The 15,076-nt window shown below is 34.2% G+C and overlaps 1 protein-coding gene across 1 annotated transcript in view; it reads right to left on the bottom strand.

The window, feature by feature from the left end:
* LOC137621981 (trypsin-like) overlaps positions 1–4,926 on the bottom strand; it is a 95,911-nt gene extending 90,985 nt beyond the window's left edge. Inside the window, exon 1 of the mRNA XM_068352476.1 lies at positions 4,675–4,926. The gene's annotated coding sequence lies outside the window, so the exon portion shown is untranslated. The remainder of the gene's footprint in view (positions 1–4,674) is intronic.
* Positions 4,927–15,076: the final 10,150 nt, after the last annotated feature.

Below are 15,076 nucleotides of genomic sequence, written 5' to 3'. Positions count from 1 at the left end.
CGGTGGCTTTTTACAATGCCAGTGACACATCAAACTTCATATATATATATATATATATATATATATATATATATATATATATATATATATATATATATATATATGTGTGTGTGTATATGTATGTGTGTGTGTGTGGTGTATGTGTTGTGTGTACTTGTATGTATGCAACTTTAAACGTTAGTCATTTTTACTGTAAAAGTTCTATTAACTGAATGAGGTTTGTAACCTCATGATCTCCTCCACTCTAGCAAAATCTTATTAGAGCCAGCTAGATACCAGGTACGTAAATCTCTGCTTAGGAAAGATCATCAGATCGTTCGGCTTTCCAAGTAGACCACACACGAACACACAAACACACACACACATATATATATATATATATATATATATGTGTGTGTGTGTATATATATATATATATATATATATATATATATATATATATATATATATATATATATACATATATATATATATCCCTTTCTGAGTAGGGATACCTCAAAGTGCGTGTATTGCCATGATCAGCAAAGGTGTACTAGTATGGGCCTTTCATACTAGGTTAGTTTGCTGTGAGTAATCAGACTAAAGTCTTAAACAATCACCAATCATGGTGATGAGAACTGGCCAAACTCTAGACATGAATAAGAGCATGCCTGTGGCCTTTGTCATGCGGTATACTTGAAACGGCTGTATTTGTTCTTGTTTTGTATATATATATATATATATATATATATATATATATATATATATATATATATATATATATATATATATGTGTGTGTGTGTGTGTGTGTGTGTGTGTGTGTGTGTAAGGTGTTAACTCCAGAGACAAACATAGCCAATCCTGCCATATTCATATATTGAATGCAAAATCAGTGATGAGTCATATGTGCAAAAATATTCCTAGAGTCAACTATTCCATGTAAATGCACACAATGTTTTGTCTTGCAAAAAGTTTTTGCTGTATGTATATATACATGCAACAATTTCTCGTTGAATCGGCAAACACAATATGTTTATATTTTTATTACTTGCAAGTTCCCACACTTTGATAATCTAACTCTGGCCTATTTTTATATTATTTCTATTTTCACATTTGGTTTTATGAATTTGGGCTATATAGCGCCAGCGCTGGGGCATGTTAGGTCCTTCAGTACTCAAGTGCATATAGGATAAAACCCTAATTACAATATGAGTAAAACTTAAGTGAGGGTGGACAGCGAGATGAAAGAAATTAAGCAAGAACGGAGGCATTGTCGTAGGATGTAAAGCAAGTGCAGCTAGGGATAAAAAAAACCCTGTAAAGACTCTTGGATAATGCCTAAATTTCAACACGTGCAGTGCACTGATGACAATGCTCCCTTACGTGGACCAACTCTCATATTTATAGCCCTACCCTAAGCCCCACCCCTCCAACAAGAACATCCTTCTCTTTTCCCTTCTTATTCAATGAGGCTTTAGCCTCTCCATTTGAAATTACATTAAAAAAGTTACTATTGTGATGAAAATGACATATCATATAATCCAACAAACTCTTCCCTTTCTTATTTGCTATTTTCAAACAAGATCTGCCTGACACAAACACTTTTCAGACAGCATTTCCCCAGCATCTCCATTGATTTCCCTTTCACTTACCATTTCTTTAGAATCGTCAAACACAACCACTCTTTCTCCTTACCCAAGATCAGCCTTGACAAGATTCTTCCAACGAAAAATCTGTTCGTTTTGCTATGACTTCTACGTTCATACATTATTCATCAGAGTTTATGCTGAAGAATTCTTTCTTTTATGAAAATTTTAAAAAATGCATATTTATGAGGACCCTTTCCTGACATTTTTCCACGATGCACGCACACACACATGTTTATCTATTATATAGTGTGTATATGCATGTCTTAGTTGTTCTCTTCATTACCATGTGTAGATGAGTCATTATCTTCTTGCATTTATTCCTCTACAAAAATATATGTACATAACCAACGTATAATCAGCTAAATTAGCTGCCGTGATTGATCAGTATAGCGCTCGGCTCCCATTTGCCAGGTCAGTGGTTCATCCGGCCTTCCAGACACCAATCCATCCAGCTGACGATGCGTAATAGCATCTGCTGGGAGCAACAAAAATACCTTAGGATAAGCAGCTTCATCCCAAATGATTTTCTAAAAAAGAGGAAGCTGCGCTTTTATGTTGTCACTCCTCCAAAGGCATAGATATGCAAGATGAACTACTCGTCTAGATGGAATTGAAATAACACATGGTATTATACTTTATAGCTACGATGTTCAGCTATGGTTTTGCTATATATTAGTAGCTAATTGTTTTGTTTAGATCGTCCATGAATTAGTCAATACATTAATATGGAATCCGAACTCCGTACTAGAAAACGATAGTGATGGAAAACTTTTTTTTTCTTATATATGAGAATCATTCAAATAGTTTCACTAATTTCTTCTTGAATATTACTGCACATACACACACACACACACATATATATATATATATATATATACATACATATATATATATATATATATATATATATGTATGTATATATATATATATATATATATATATATGCATATGCATACATAACACACACACACACACACACACACATATATATATATATATATATATATATATATATATATATATATATATATATATATACATATATATAATATATATATATATATATATATATATATATATAATATATATATGTGTGTGTGTGTATGTGTATGTACTGTAAGACCTTACTTAATTTCTGTCTTCCTCATTTAGTATGAAGAAATCATTTAACATAAAGTCTGCAGAGGCTTAAATAAGCAGTGAAGTCACAATCTTTATTGCCAAGATATTCAAAGAAATTATAGTCTTATAATTTTTCAGATTTGTCTGTCCATAATAAATCATTTCGATGTCATAAGTGAAATGTTATCATTTAACCGTTTTTCACAAGAGAGCTTTTTAAACTTCCATAGAACAATCAGCTGACACTTGTACATTCACATACATGCCGACATCTTTATAAGACAAAAACAATTCCCCAAAATTACTGTGAAACTCATCCATTGTCTTTACAAAATAATGAATACCCTCACCTTTACATGTCTTTGTTGACATATCCTTTTGTGTGTTTGTGTTTAAATATGACATTCGTGTCTCCTTCGAGCTAACAGCTTTAGAAAAAAAAAAAAAAAAAAAAAGAAGATGGCCGTCGCTATCATATCAATCCACTTACAACTGTTTCACGTATCAATTTCCCAATTGTTTTCCTCAACGACTCCGGGTTATCAATATCACGTTCTGAATGCAGCTGTAGAATTGCATTTCACATCTATATAGATATTGCAAAACAGTGGACATTTCATACGAGAACTATTTCACAGTATATTTAACCAAATACAGACGAAACTGACAACTTGATGTCTCTGCAAAGCTCCCTCTTGATGAGAATCGTTGTTTGATACCTCCCCAAAAATATGATGTACATCTTGCTTCTGTATAAAGGGAAGAATGTAGGAATCGAGGAAAAATTGGTCAGTAGTTTTCTTATAATATGATGAGTCTTTCATTTTCTAGAAGAGGTTGAAGAAACAGACAATCTTTCATTGCAGTCTTACGTCTTGTAGAGATGGTAAAGAATTAATGCAAAAAAAAAAAAAAAAAAAAAAAAAAAAGAGAAAAGAAAGAATCTTGCAATCTCTGTTGTTGCTCTCTCAAGCAATCATGATGTTACGGGAAAATTATGATTTGGACTCTGGGTAGAAGTAATACGAGGAAAAGACGGTTTATACATAAAAATTATGTGTTAATTTAGTTTAAGCTAAATCTGATAATTGTACAACGTATGTACATTAAATTATGTTTATTTGTGCTCATTTTCCCAGTACTTGCACATTGCGTATACATACATACATAGGATATATATATATATATATATATATATATATATATATATATATATATATATATATATATATATATATATATACATAAAATTATTACTAGCAAAGTCGCAACTCTAGTTAGAAAAGCAGGATGTTACAAGCCCAAGGGCTCCAACAAGGAAAGTGGCCCAGTGAAGAAAGGAAATTGAAAAATAACGTAAGTTGTATATGATAAGCAATAAATGAAAAGAATTCGATTTTTGGAGAACTAATTTATATCAAAGTAAAAGTTTAAACTACAAAATTTATTTTTGACAACATGTTCAACATAAAAGCATTTGCAGCAAGTGTATTCATGGTGTGTATAGGTATGCAATATTTGTACTTGTATAATTATAGCTTATGTGAATGGTTAGAATACTTTGCAATTCCTGATAACGACAATTATGTAACCGAAATCAGATAATCAACCGAGATATCGTATTGTGTAATAATAAACATTTATTCCTGCAAATTTTCGGTTAGGTTATAGGCTGAGATTGCACCCAATTCACTGTTGTAACAGTTTTGCACTTTTATATCGCAAGATATCATCAAGGTTTATCAAGTATTATTATTCACTAAATGTTTCTCTATAATACACATACGTACAGTACACACACACAATCTCATACACCCGTAAATATGCCGATGTCAGTCAAACCGGATAATTTTTCGGTTATTTGTTGCTTCATTAGTCAATTGTCTTTTAATAATGGTATTTTATGAATAATAGATAACTTACGTCAGTCTTGCAGGCTGGCAGTCAAACTAAAAAGTCCGTTATTTTATCATTTTCTGTACACGGTCTTCCTTCGTCAAGCAAATAATTCAACACTGTATATGTCAGTCGTTTAACTATACGAAGTTTTCTCGTTTCCGTCAAGTAGTAATCGAAAGTCAATACAAAATGTCCTTCGGTCAATGCTCCTTTCGTGACGAGTTACGAAAAAGCATTCAGGTGAAGTCGTGGCCGGAGCACCCACCCACTGCAACGACTCCCGCCAGACTACTGACGGGATTGAAAGTCCGATAGTTGATTCCTTACTCCAACAACCCGATTTCTGTCAGACGCGCGGTAAAGTAGGCTATACGCTATTGTGACGTCAGTGAGGAGCTGTTATCTTTTTTTCATTACATTTTTTTTTTTAGTAATTATTTCTCTAAGGAAAATCTCGCATTTTACGTTATTTGCATGATGATTAGTATGTTAATCGTTTAATTACATTATTATGTTGCGGTGGGGTTAAAGGAAACCCCATTAACCACATATTATTTTGATGTTTGGAATAAAATCCACGCCCTTAATCGTACACATTAAACCGAGCGATTATTTACCGCTTATTCCATAACTGCACAACAGCCCCTACCGGCTTCGAGAGAGTATCATTACAGCGAAAAGACCTAGAATTATAACCACGGTCTTCACATGAGTTTATTTGAAGAGCTATCAAAGTAACAAAGTCGTATGAAGTTTTTGTTTTGATACTTTCTCATCCTTCACAAGGCCCTTTTGACTTCGTAACAAATTGAGCTTGTCTACTGTATTTAAGTACCAATAGTTTTTATTTTCACCGAGCTTCCACAACCTTGACCTGCACTAAGATGTTGGGAGTTATTCCGTATTTCCGATTTTATAACGGAGAAAAAGATTTAGACAGGGAATAATCATAATATGTACTATATAGATTGAGGTCATCATCTTGGGTGTACTGTATATTACACACGAAATTTCACATTTGCTGTGTCGTTGGTCATTCGATCAGCGAAGGAAAGCAAAGGCGGTCCTGTCAGTACTTGGATGGGTGAAAATGAGAAAAGCCAGATATCGTCGCTCAATAGGTCCGTGAACCTCTATGGGACTGAACATGGGGCCGGAGAGTTTATAGCAAAGTTATAAATCTTTATTTATGGAAGATTTGTTTTGATGTTATTACTGTTCTTAAATATGTTGTTTTATTTGTTCATTACTTCCCTTATGGTTTATTTACTTCATTGCTCTTTTTTTCCTTGTTGGAGCCCTTGGGCATATAGTATCCTGCTTTTCCAACTAGGGTTGTAGCTTAGCTAATAATAATAATAATAATAATAATAATAATAATAGTAATAATAATAATTCTGATGGGTAGCTCTTTTGCCAAACAATCAAGCGGTCCCGGGTTCGAGTCCTGTTCAAGGACAGTCCTTTTGACACGTTTCGTCAAAATTTATTGGATACCTGTGTAACTGAACAAGGAATCCATAAAAGAGGTAAGGCGTACCGTATGGACATATGCATTTGCATATACTGTATATATATATATATATATATATATATATATATATATATATATATATATATATATATATATATATATATATATATATATACATACATACATGCATATGTGTGTAGATATACATATATATATATATATATATACATATATATATACATATATATATATACATATATATATATATATATATATATATATATATATATATATATATATATATATATATATATATATATATATATATTCATATATATGTGTATATATAAAATGTGTCTATGTACATGCTTGTATTTTTTAAATATTACCAAATCTTAAAGTTTTTTAATCAAGCTTTATTTATTATTATTATTATTATTATTATTATTATTATTATTATTATTATTATCATCATCATCATTATTATTATTATTACTATTATTATTATTATTATTATTATTATTATTATTATTATTATTATTGTTATTGTTATTGTTATAGTTATTGTTATTGTTATTATTTTTTTTTCATTGTTTATGGAAATCTGTTGCTGTATGTACGAGCTTAAGGGGTGTGCCTAGATGAAGTCTCCTGAGAATCTTAACGGTAGTGACGATAAAAGTCGCCATATGTTTCTTTTTTATGGATATGGAAAAGCTGATCTAAACTTTCGTTTTCAGTTCTTCTTCATAACCTGTTGTTACATTTCGAGCAGAAAGCACAACGTAATCCTTTAAAGTATAAAAAAAACGAGATAATAAAAAGAATGTTAGCCCTATAAATCTATGTAACATATCGAGTAGACCTTAATGTGTGTAGTATTTACAAAATAACTTATTTTTTTTCCACAAGTTACCGAAGAAGTAGACAAACCCATGTACGCCCTTCTCCCTAGACCAAAAAGTAATTATTTTAATTACTTTGTGGGTTTATAGAAAAAGAATTCTACTCAAGCCACTGCCATAAAATATGCATAGGTAGACCAGAAACTGCCGCGTCATACGTTGTTTCAAATAATATTTACGAGTATCCTGATACTGTATATGCAAATGTTACTTTTAACTCTATTTTTACTTCCACCCAGGAGGTTATGTTTTCACCTCTGTTTGTTTGTTTGTCACCAACCTTACTCAAAATGGTACCAATGAATTTTGATGAAAATTTCACGTTAGAAAAGAAGGCAAACTTAGAAGTGATTAGATTTTTGTGGTGATCCGGATCACCATCCGAAAGTAGGATTGTCTAAAAAGGATCCTTCACTATTGCGAGATTGGAATAATTTGGATATTTTTGCTCAGTACTCAAAACGTTACGTATAATTTTTATGTAAATTTCAAGATATGTCAGAAATGGGCTAACTCTATAGAAGTGATGAGATTTTGGCGGTGATCTGGATCACCACCCGGATCTAGGATTTGAAGAAAAAATTCTTCACTATTGCGAGACAGGATCAATTTGGACATTTTTGCCTATTAATCAGCAAATAAATCACAGAATACTTGGTAAATTTCTTTAAGTAATAAGCCATCATAAGGTCTAGCTATCACCACATTGTAGTACGGGCCCTTGTACTATTCCCAACCTTCTGATTCAGAATGGGAACAAATAGACAGGGGTCTAGTGAAGGTCGAGATGGTATGATAGAGGGAACTGAGCTGCCTTGGCGGAGGTCTGCGCTCTCTGAGTTTTTTTTTTTTTTTATTCTTTTTTTTTCTTGTGGGAGGGGGTGCCATAAATTACGTTTCAGCGGATTTTCAATAACAGTTGCTGACTTTAGCGCAGTAACTTGAGCACCGATAAACCAAGTACTCTCTGGATCGCAAGAACTTTAACAGATTCAAAGATCTAATTTTCTTTTATTTGTTTCAGTTTATCAACTGCTTTATATTTTCATCTTATAGGCATTTTCTTCTGTTGGAAGCTAATGGATTTGTGGCTAATTTCTTATGAATATGCCTGCCTGAATAATAATGACCAAGGTGTCCTTGAGCAATGAAATTAAAAATCTACACCTATAGTTATTGCAGACCGTCTTGTGTACTTTAATCTCCCCCATTAACCCGTCATTCAAATATTCACCTTTCGCCATATACTTTCACTTCTTTGGTATCTCCATGTCCGCAGCCTCTTGAAATCTTTATCTTTTTTTTTCACAAGATTGCTCAAATTAGTGGTTTCCCTTTTTCCGGTAATTATTTTCAAGACTTTCGCCGAAAACTATCCAGTTTAACCATCGCCCATGATGTCAACTTCAACAGGTGATTTTTTTTTAGCGCCCCAAGTACACGCGTCCACATAGACATGATGTACCGAATAGCTATAGGTTAAGCTACCCAATGGATAAATTGTTCCTATACTGTACACCAAATGTACGTAATAAAGTTACCTAACCTAATGTACACGATGAACAAAGTTGACAATTTGCAGAATGTACCCAGTTGACAAAAGGCACAATGTAGTCAGTGGATAAAATGTATGATTTTAAGCACATTTGGTATATTAAGTATATATTACCTGTTTGGTACATTTTGTCTTGTCTTGCACATTTGAACATTTGGTGCAATGGGTACCTTTTACCTATTCGGAAGGTTCTAGTTTTATATTTATTAAGTTTAGTCCATAGCGCACATTTTATCCTTTGGTTTGCTTTGCATAGATGACTACTGCTGTAATATCGGAAATATCTAATAATTCACGAGAATCAGTCGAATTTGACTTGGCACCATATACATCGTGATATTTACTTGCACTTGTTTTGTAATCTACAGTATAATTAAATAGAAAGTTTCTCTATTCGTCATGATTTTCACCTCAGACCGTTGACTTTATTCACTCCAAAACATGTGAAATAGAACCTCAAGGCTGCAAAATCATTGGCCATTATACTATATATTTCGCGATTGCACTGTACAATACGTTACGTAACGGGTAAGTGTAAAATTCTACGGCTTATCATCAAACATTTTCACTTTTGAATGCGTAATTAGGGGAGATTAGCGTAAATCTGTGTAAAAACAGAAAGTTTCTCTGTTCGTCACGATTTTCACCTCAGACTGTTGACTTCATTCACTCAGAAATATGTGAAACAAGTCCTCGAGGACCCCGGTTATTATATAGGCTACAAAAAATTGAACATTTGCATCTTGAAAAAGGTTTTGGAAACCACATGTCGTCCAAGTGTAGTAAACTGAAAATAGATGTGATCGAGATTCTCTATAACGTCATTTATAGAGCTGCTACAATTGATAATATTATCGATATTGTGATGAAAAAGTGAATGAATGCAAAGTTGTATAAATTCTAAAGTGAAATGTATTCTTTTTATTGTTCAAATTAGGCTCCATCAACCCCTGAACTGCTGTTTCATCAATTAGTTGTTCCTAAAAAATGCCACACATTTAAATGATGGGGTGGCCCAACGGGTCCCCATCTGCTAGTAAGCAATATGGTCTAAGACAGTGGTTACCAATTCAAGGGTCACGAGTGTATTTCTGAGGGTCGCCAGAGGGTCTTACAAAAATATATCTTAATTCACAGTTGTTCACGTTTTTATTTTCTTTAATGTAACTGATTTACTTTAGTAGAACTAAGATAAGTAATCTACTAGATGCATAGTAATGACAACTTGTTTTCATTCCCATTTAAAATGTATTGAAATTCATTGTGCTAGTAAATATAAACTGAAATGTAGTAACAAGAGCTCATAAACATTTTGAAAGTACGTTTAACTGCAACATGAAATGGTTGGATTTATGATTATAATTAAGGTCGCTATTCCAGGTTAGGACTGCCTATAGAGTCCCAACCAAAATGGCTGGGAAACACTGGTCTAAGAGATGACCCACTTTAATTCTAGTTTTTCCTTGGAATGAAAAACTCCAGGAGCCAAGGGGTGTTCGCATGCTAAAAAGGGCCCCTAGGTTACTCACTATTTTCTGAAAGAACATCACCTGGGGCATCATTTTAGCGAGGGTAGGCCTAGACATTCTGAAACCCGGCAGTAATCTTGCTAGGGATGGTTTTGTAGCTATTGACCATACTAAAAATTTCTGCAAAAATTTGGGGTAGGGGAAATTCAAATCTTAATAACTCAGCAAGGAAATAAGCTACTTGCATGAAATACCCATCAAAATATAGCTTATAGGGTATGCTACAAGATGAAAGTAAGAAATATTAAAATAGGTCAAGGTCAAGGTCACCAGAGCTCAAGCAATGACGTAATTTGACACGCCCAAAATCTGGGCCTCTAAAAACTTAGAATTAAACCAGAACCCAGTTGTAAACTAATTTATTCCTTTATTTGTAGATTCTAGTAGAGTACTACATAGGAAAGTTTTTAAAAATTATTTGAAGAAAAAAACACACACTTTAACCCTTTTATTTTCAAGTCAAAATATCGAAAAAAATGCCAAAAATGCAATTTTTCAAATTTTGTGCATGTTATGTGAGCTTTTTGAAAGTGTATCAAAAGAGATAAAAACATCCCAAAACTTTAGAAAATACAGGATTAAGAATAGTAAGAAACCTATAAATGTCTTTTTAGAGGGGAACAGAGGGGCCACGAGGGTAAGGGTAAGGGGGTAGGGGGTAGGGTGTAGGGGGTAGGAGGTAGACGTTGAAAGAATGGTGTTGAAAGTGTTTTCACTTATCATTCACAGTTTTTAATCTACTGCCTGTGACCTGAACTTACTCCCTGGGCATTGGGTCATACATGCAGAGGCCTGTGAATCAGTGAGTCAGCACCTTTATAGGGAATTCCCACTTTCTACACTGTACATTTTGCTTGTGTCCATGAAGCCACTCATCAGTGTCCCTAAGTTTCTTTCATGGAAATCATGTATTTCTAGGTGAGTACATATAGATGGATAGACTAGATTAAAATACATCATGTAGCCTTCCTTGAGTGGGTACTCTCTTACTATTTCATATAATTTAAAGCCATTGGGCATTTGATGTGAAGAGATGAGAAGATGTTGCATTGCATTTCAAAATCTTAGGTGTACATTATACATACACATATATACATAACATACATGTACATAGATAAATTGCATACACATTAAAAATTAATGTCAGGGGGTTAGTAGTAAGAAAGTTTCCTCTGTTGATTTCAGGCTATTCTGTGCATGTGTGAGATGGCTAGTTTATCAACTAAACGCTTGAGGAGATCAACACCAATACCAAGCCCACATCCGCCTGTTGATATAGAAAAATGCATCATTTGCCAAACGGATCAGCCACACCTTAATACCACCAGTAGTGATAACGGCAGAAAACGTATTGCTGAAGCAGCATCTATACGAAAGGATGTTGTTTGTGATAGATTGAAATAGGTCGACAATAGTAAAATTGTTTACCACATAAGTAATGACTGTTATAAACAATATACTCTGAAGAAGACCCTTGATAGAATTAGGTTAGCAGGCTGTCCAGAGTCTCCTGATCCAGGTACACAGCAGGGCTCATCTCACTCAGATTCTAGGTCTAGGAGATCATCTATTGCTTGTAGAGATCCTGAATGTAAGCCTGATGACGTTGACATTTTCTCACAAAAGTGTGTAATCTGTGGGAATGCCAAACACAACAATGATTACTCAAAATATCGCATCTCAGAAAAAGGGAGGACTGATGCTTCTCTGAAAGCAGCTTTGCTTCTGCAAGACGAGGTATATATCAAAACTTCAGACTTGCAGGAGGCAAATGCAGTATTCGGAGCTGATTTGTATTGCCATAAGACATGTGTTCGGAACTACATACGAAAAGGAGAGAAACTCTCAGGGTCGCAATCAGCTGGTCAGCGGAAGTTGGATATATTTGAGAATGTGTTGAAAGATATAGAATCTGACTTGAACACTGGGAAATCTTACGACCTGTCATTTGTAGCCGATCGTTGCAACATGTTTTCTAATGAAAAGCAACTGAACTACAAGTTTAAAAAGAGAGATGTGAAAATGTACCTAATCAGTGTGTACAAAAATGAGTTGTCATTTTTTTCGCATCCAGGTTCTAGTAGGTTGCCCACAATGTTTTTCAGGGTAGGTGCTAATACACCGCAGGTACAATCAGACACGTCTGGTGGAAACGATTGTGACATTAACACTGATGTTTTGAAACGTTGTGGCAGGTTGTTACGACAGTGCATTATGAAACATGACTTTGAACTTGATGACAAATTTTGTGACTGCACTGAATTAGAGGATGCCTACAATGCTATAGTCCTTCCAGATCAGGTTGGACATTTCTTCTCAGGATTGTTTGATGTTGATATTGATTGTGATGATGGAGAAAGTTATCAACAAGTAAATTCGGAACGAAAACAGCGGCTTTGAAGGCCAAGCCTGAGAAATTTCTCCAGAACTTTGCCAGGAATCCATATGATACAGATTTCACCTTAGTGGAAAAAATTCTGGTGCAGGTGTATCCATTGAAAGCTCCAGGTGATTATCAAACAATGGACCACCTCAGATACCATGTATTTCACCACAGTTCCAAAACAATCCTAGACCTTCCACCAACCAGCAGATTGATCATAGGCCATATCCAAAGGGCTGTCTATGGGTCATACATGCAGACACACTGTTTGGATAATCCACATCTTGATCCCATAGACTTTGGTTTCTTTGAGCAGGATGGCCTATTGCGTCCAGTGCGGGATCAAATTTTGATGCCACCTGACTTTCCTATGCCATGCACATGCACTTCATGTGCAACGAAACGTTGTTCCTGCGGGAAGCGTGGCATCAGGTGCTGCCCTTACTGTCAATGCCAAGCTTCAGACAAGGGGTGCAAGAATGTAGGATAGATCATCATACAGAATAGATTTAATCACATTGAATGGTGGTTTGGATGTCAGCTCCACTTTCATAAAAGAATTTTCCTGGGTTGCGAAACGTCAGTGTTTGCAATGAGGATGTTTTTAATAGTTTAGTTTTACCCCTAAGGGTTCTGCATGATAACCATGTGTCACCGGCAACTAATTTCCTTTGATTATTTGAACGATTCATCATATCAAATTGTTTAGTTTAAAGATGGCATTTTTCCGATTTTCAAATATTTTCGTCTTGGGCCTGAGAGGGTTAAAAGACAGGTTTTAGACATAATGACATTATGATAGGTTTCTTACTATTTAATCATGTGCTGTTTAAAGATTTGGGGCTGCTTTAATCTCTTTTGATACGCTTTCAAAAAGCTCACATAACTAGCATGAAATTTTGAAAAATCGCATTTTTGCCATTTTTTTTCGATATTTTGACTTGAAAATAAAAGGGTTAAAGTGTGTGTATTTTTTTCTTCAAATAATTTTTAAAAACTATCCTATGTAATACTCTACTAGAATCTACAAATGAAAGAATAAATTAGTTTACAACTGGGTTCTGGTTTAATTTTAAGTTTTTAGAAGCCCAGATTTTGGGCAAGTGTCAAATTACGTCATTGCTTGAGCTCTGGTGACCTTGACCTTGACCTATTTTAATATTTCTTACTTTCATCTTGTAGCATACCCTATAAGCTATATTTTGATGGGTATTTTATGCAAGTAGCTTATTTCCTTACTGAGTTATTAAGATTTGAATTTCCCCTACCCCAAATTTTTGCAGAAATTTTTAGTATGGTCAATAGCTACAAAACCATCCCTAGCAAGATAACTGCCGGGTTTCAGAATGTCTACCCTCGCTAAAATGATGCCCCAGGTGATGTTCTTTCAGAAAATAGTGAGTAACCTAGGGGCCCTTTTTAGCATGCGAACACCCCTTGGCTCCAGGAGTAAAAGGATGATTTTAGAAAATCATCTAACTGTATCAGATCATTACAAATAGCGATCGAGTAAATCCTTGTAATAGCTGTAATAGAGCTGAGGATCACACGGAAAAACAGCTAGTTTCATTTCTGTCAGTCTATATATTTTTCTAGCAATCGACCAATTAAAATAGGCTCAAATAATTAATTGAAATATGCTCAAATAATAATTATAACAACATAGTATACAAAATAGTAATCAGTTATAAGTGGCATTGTTGCAAGATCAAGACAAAGAGTTTGCTTGAGGTTCTGAAATTGAATTTTGAAACTGTCAAATACTGCAATGGTTTTGATATCGAAATTTTTAGGAGTGTGGTATGGACGAGCTATGCGACTGTTGACAGATGACCCAAATTTGGTTATGTTCATAAGAAATAGAATGTCAAAAACAAAAAATGTTAATAAGTCATACTTTCAAAAAGGAATTAGATAAGATTTTTGCCAAAGGTTTCATTTATGATAATTACTTGAATATGTAGCGTTTGTATTTATTAGTTGAGGACGTTTGTACAGTAAACTTTATTGTATAGTGTATAATCTATAAATTTATTTAATTTGTATTGAGTTTTGTAAAACACTGTAAGTTCATATCTGTATATAGTAGATTGGCCAGGGCACCAGCCACCCCATGAGATACTACCGCTAGAGAGTTATTGGGTCCTTTGACCGGCCAAACAGTACTACATTGGATCCTTTTCTCTGGTTACTGATCATTTTCCTTTTGCCTACACATACACCGAATAGTCTGGCCTATCTTTACATATACTCCTCTGTCCATATACACCCGACAACACTGAGATTACCAAACAATTTTTCCTCGCTCAAGGAGTTAACTACTGCAATGTAATTGTTCAGTGACTACTTTCCTCTTACTATGGGTAGAAGAAACTAGCTATGGTAAGCAGCTCTTCTAGGAGAAGGATACTCCAAAATCAAACCATTGTTCTCTAGTCTTGGATAGTGCCATAGCTTCTGTACCATGGTTTCACTGTCTTGGGGTAGAGGTCTCTTGCTTAACAGTACTCTCGGACACACCATTTCATCTTTTTCCGCTTCCTCTTGTTTTTTTAAAGTTTTTTGTAGTTTATATGTGAA

The sequence above is a fragment of the Palaemon carinicauda genome, chromosome 2, assembly GCF_036898095.1.
Source record: "Palaemon carinicauda isolate YSFRI2023 chromosome 2, ASM3689809v2, whole genome shotgun sequence".
Taxonomy (NCBI): Eukaryota; Metazoa; Arthropoda; class Malacostraca; order Decapoda; family Palaemonidae; genus Palaemon; species Palaemon carinicauda.
The sequence above is the reverse complement of the archived record's forward strand: the minus strand, read 5'-3'. Positions and strand labels throughout refer to the sequence as shown.